Here is a 5575-nt window from a genome sequence, read left to right as displayed (position 1 = left end):
GAGAGCTTGGTGAACGAATACCTCATCAACCTGGTGCACCCAAAGGGAGACATCTCCCAAATACCTTGCTCAAAGGCCATCTTGTTCCCCTTCTTTATTCAATGTAAAGTGAGGTCCGGAGAGGCTAACAGTGGGGGGAGCCTGGGGGTGCCTGGCTGCCAGCCAGTGGTGCTCCCCCAAGGGTGGTGGAGCCTGCTTGTGCACCGAAGAGTAAGGAGCAAGAATCAGCACTGCAGTCCGCAGGACCGAAGTAGGGTGCTCGGATCACGAGCCAGACAAATGACAAAGCCCAAATCGGTGGAACACTGTGCACCAGTGAGCCAGAAGGAGGGCTCCGAGGCAGTCATGACGTGGCAGATACTGCCTGTGGCAGCCGTCACTGAGCAGTGCGGCGAGCGGCTTCCAAGGCTGGAAGGCAACTCAATAACCCTTACGGAAAAGCCGAGTGAGCACCTCCCGCCCCGTGAACAAGAGCCAAACCCCGAGGCACTCAGCACAAAAGTGTGAAGAGTGAAACACGGGTGAATTCCTCCACGACCTCAAACTTTTCTTTTGACCTCAAACTTTTTAAAGGAAGTTCCAAAAGTCAAAAAAAAAATTTTATCAGATATATAATGGACATAAAATGGGGTGTAAGAAGATATTCATTGAGTCATGATTTGTTATTAAAAATTGGAAACTGACATGATCTTCAATCACAAATTAATGAATACTTTGAAGTACTGTACAACCTCTAAAATAAATGCGCTAGATCTAGGTTTCAAAGTGAATGACGTTAAATAGCACCATTATAATAGGAAAAGAGAAATTACAGCATGGCATACACAGAGCACCTAAATAACATTTAGAACGTCAGAGCTTGCTATACATACTTTACACATGTAAAGGACACACAGCCATAATACACCCTGCTCTCTGAGTGTGGCTAGCGTCAGGAGGAAGAGGCCCTGCATCATTTGTTTGTTTGTTTGTTTGTTTATTTATTATGGAAGGGTCTAGGGGGTGTTCAGGGTCTCACTACTAGATCGGACTCAGAGTGATCCACCTGTTTACAGTCTCCCAAGAGCTGGGATTACAGGTGCGCGCCACCGCACCCAGTCTCAATCCGCATCTCAGCATGCCCTGGGAATCGAACCCCTGGCCCCTCTGCCTACTTGCAGGCGCTTTAATCCACTGAGCTATTTGGCCAGCCCTCCTGCATCTCTTAAAAAATCAAAATAAGCAAAAGCAAATTTAAGTAAATTTGGAAAAATGCTAAATTTACAGATCTACATGATGTTTTTAGGATTGCTCTATAGCTCCTATAATTTTTGTATGCTTTACATGTTTGATGTTTTTTTTTTTTTTAAAGGTTTCTTTTCTTTTTTTTCTTTCTTTCTTTTTTTGTTTTGAGACAAGGTTTTGCTATGTAGCCCAGGCTGGCCTCAAGCTGCAGTAATCTCTTGCCTCCGCCTCCCGGGCGTGGGGATTACAGGGGCGTGCCACCATACCCAAGTTAAAAGCTTCCTTTGTAAAATGTGCAAATAATTGACACAAATTTATGAAAGTTAACTTTCAACTCCCCTTTATGAATGATTAAAAGGAATAAATGGGGCAGGCCGTGGTAGGGGGCCTACAGCGAAGTCGACGGCCCGCAGGTTAGTCCCTGCCACTCTCCCTTACTTAGGAAGGATGACTCAGTCAACATGACTATCCTGCGATGCGCCTATTTACTCAGGGGAGACCCAGTAATGCTTTTGGATTCAAGAATGACTTGGATTTTAATTTTTTTTTTGCTTACATTATCAATTGTTTAGTTTTTCTGGAAAAAGCAGAATGTGATGCTGGCAAACTAGCAGGCATGATTTGGCATACTAGTTCTTTTCTTAAACTAATCTAAGGAAATAAGCAGGTCTAAAATATATGTATTTAAAAATATTTGCAGGAGTGCTATTTATGATTGCAGAAATGGAAACCCAGCAGGGCCAACCCCAAGCGTCGGGAGCAGGAGCTGCCAGGCGACACGTGCCCGCTCCCACGGGAGCCCGCCGCACAGCTGTGCCAGCGGCGGCAGCGGGGTGCACACTGACGCCAGAAAGTGCCCAGAAAAATTATGTGTATGAAACAGACGTAAGGAGATGCCAACCTTGAAAGCCATGCTGACGTGTGGAATTAGAATCGAAATTAATTTAGAAAAGCAGACCACGGCAGTTCCTGATTTCCACTGTGTGAAAACAACATTTGGCAAAACTAAGAGAGTTTGAAAGAAAATAAACTGAATTGGTTTTGATTGAATTCTTCATTTCCTTTATTTTTTATTTATTTTTATCAGGACGTGCTTGCAGTTCATGTCCGCCGTGTTCATCATGGGGAGCTGGTGCCCGGGCGGGACACATCCTTTGCAGACCCCTTTCCCTTCCCTTCCTCACCATCTCTCTTTTACTGTCCTTTAAAACAAGATGATAATGATTTTGTGAATAGACATGCACACCCGAGCCCACGCGGCATGCTGGGAGGGCGTCTTGGTCTGGGGCAGTTCCTCCTCCAGGCAGGTGGCCACCCAAGGACGGGGACCACCTTTTCCCTCCCTCTTGCTCCAGGGCGAGCCATGATGAGGGGCTTTTGGTGGTAGTAGCTGTCTCAGTTTGATTCAATGAACTTAGTAGATAGCTGCTGTACAGTAAAATGTGAAATGCATCATTAGCCACCACCAGGACAGGTTAAAACAGTCATGTCTCCATGAGCCACAAATCACTATTTCACGAACTAACAACTCCATGGGTCATTCTTGGCTCCAGTAGATGTTCACTTTCCACCTGGATCAAAATGAAGTGAAGGAACAAGTAACCCATGAGCAGTCTGCTCAATTTGCCAGCCACAAAGCTTTTGTTACGAATGAATGCAGAAGTAAAAGGAGAAAAAAGGTAAGATTCTAATCGAAGTACATTAGGATGATCCTGTTAGCTTTCTAGGCATAGAGAAGATGTAATTTTCTGGGATGGTAAAATCCTTTTTGAAGTCTCTTGTTGTATCTTTTTAAAAAAAATTAAATAATTAATTATTATTATTTTTAAAATTTTTTTGGAAAGGGTCTACAGGATGGTTAGAGTCTCACTACTAGACTGGACTCACAGTGATCTGCCTATTTACAGCCTCCCAAAAGCTGGGATTACAGGTGCACCACCATGCTCAGTCTCAATCACCATCTCAGCAGGCCCAGGGGGTGGGGCAGGCACCGAAGGCCTGGGGATCAAACCCCCGACCCCTGCCCCTGTGTGCAGGCACTTTAATCTGCTGAGCTATTTTTCTGGCCCATTTGGTGGTACGGGAGATCGAACTCAGGACCTTGTGCTCTCCAGGCAGGTGCTTATGCCACTGAGCTGTATCCCAAGCCCCTCCTGTTGTATCTTAAGAAGTCACGCTTGTCTCTACTCTGTAACATACTTATGTTGACCTTAACAGAAAAACAATGTTTTAGTCATCAGCTCTAGGAGTTGTTCCCTCCTCCTGCAACATAGCACACAGAAGCAGCCAGTAGGGTGGTAGGGACCAGGGCTTGGGGGTAGGGAGGAAAGAGAGGTGGGGTACGGGAATTAAAGGTATGATCAAATAGGAGAACTAAGGTTTAGGGTCTTAACTGCACAGTGTAATAAGCAGTTTTTCCATGGCGCTCATGTGTTTTTCAAAAAGCAAATGAAGTCAAATCTCTTCCAAGGTAAAAGGTGTTTATATTCATTACCATAAAAGAGCTTATGCATAGCTACATTAATTGCTTTCTTAATTTTGAATTAGCCTCACACTTGATCAGAAATAATACGTCTTATTAATTTGCCAAGAAATAAGGATGTGGTAGTTTGGATCTGGATCATCCTACAAGGGACAATGGAGGTGTGGATGGGTGGAACCATGGGGAGGCCCCGGATCTCTGGGGTGACCTTGAGGGGCTTGGGGCCTCCACTGCTTTCTCTGGGCTCTCTGTGGAGCCATGGCCCAAAGCACCCAGAAGAAAGAGACAAAAAGAAGCCTTTTTACTCTAAAGGCTGGTTGATGATTTATTTTAAGATATTTATGAGAGTAATGGAAAACTGACCAACACAAGTTGTTATCTGTTTTATTTTTATTTTTATTTTTTGGAACTGGGAATCAAGTGCAGGACCTTGTGCTCACCAGGCAGGCACCTGCGCCCCTGAGCTATCTCCCTAGCCTTGACCAACACAAAGTGTTCAGTGTTCTGCCATCAAACATCAGGTTACTTCAGATGGGATGCTCTCAGGTTTGGATTGTCAGAAACAAGTGAAACAATTAACAGTACTAGAGAAAATAGAAAACATAATTGGTAACATAGAAAAGTGATGCGTTAGTGGGGATGTGTCACCTCCTCAGCATGAGAGGTGGTGTAACGAATGAGGAGTGTCTGGAGAGAAGAGGGAGGGGGCCTTGCTGAGTGCCAGCACATGGTCAACGCCCTATATGGAATGAGAAGATGGTACTGGAAAGTTCCCTCCGAGCTTCAGATGCAACGTGAAGGGATGAGGAAGTCCGTGGACCTTCCAGGAAAGCCTCTAAGCAGCATGTTGCCAAAAGCTTGACAATTCTACGGGAATGTTGGTTAAACATAGCAAAGTATAAGGAGAGCTCGAGCCCCTCTCCGCAAGCGAGGTACGCAGCAGAGAGTTTCAGAGTACAAGTCAATGCACAGCTCCTGGCTTGCTGCAACATGATTGTTTGGGTTATTGAGGCTGTTCGTGGTGATGCAGGAGTCCTGTCCTTGGATTCCCTGTCGCTGTCCCTTTGTTTTTTTTTTTTTTATTTTTTTTATTTTTCAACAAATAATACACTGCATATATTCTGTCCCTTTGTTTTGGAGGTGGCTCTGGTTAAGGACTCAGGGAGTCTGGGAAGGAAGGATGAGCTGAGAGGAAGAGAGAAGAGCCAGCAAAGCAGAGCTGGAACTCCAGCTTCCTGGCACTAAAGCACATCCGAGAGCAACATCAAACTGACTTTCAAGTAAGACTGTCTCGGGGCCTCCCAGAAAGGAAGGGATAAACTATGCAGCGCATGTTGTGAGAGGCGGAGGGAGAAGGCTGGCCATTTCAACAGAGGGCAAGAGAGCATCTGAGAGCATCTCAGAGTGTTGGAGGAACAAACAAATAGATGAATACAAATGCTTACTAATGAGAGAGGACAAAATTTCTCTGACTTGAAAAGCACCCCCATAACGGCCTACAGTTCACACAGTGACTGAGAAGACTTCCCAGTTCCCGCTAGAGTCAGGAGCAAAAGATAGGGCTGCCTCCAAGCCTCCCTTGTCCCAAATGTACTAGAAGTTCTTATACTTCAAGATCAAAAGATATAACATATTAGCATTACATTTTATAATCCGAGATAAGGAACAATGTCTCTACAAGGCTCCAAAATGAGAAAAATGTAAGTATAAATATTCATGAGAAAGCAATAAATGCTAAATTCCTTTTTTTTTTTCCATGTATTTGGTACAGGTCTCATTATGCAGCTCAGACTCATAGTGATCCTCCTGTCTCAGCTTCCCCAGTGCTGGAATTACAGGCGTGCATCACCATGCCTGGTTTTAGTGGCC

Source organism: Octodon degus, unplaced genomic scaffold, assembly GCF_000260255.1.
Source record: "Octodon degus isolate 3935 unplaced genomic scaffold, OctDeg1.0 scaffold00075, whole genome shotgun sequence".
In the NCBI taxonomy this organism is placed as follows: Eukaryota; Metazoa; Chordata; class Mammalia; order Rodentia; family Octodontidae; genus Octodon; species Octodon degus.
The sequence above is the reverse complement of the archived record's forward strand: the minus strand, read 5'-3'. Positions refer to the sequence as shown.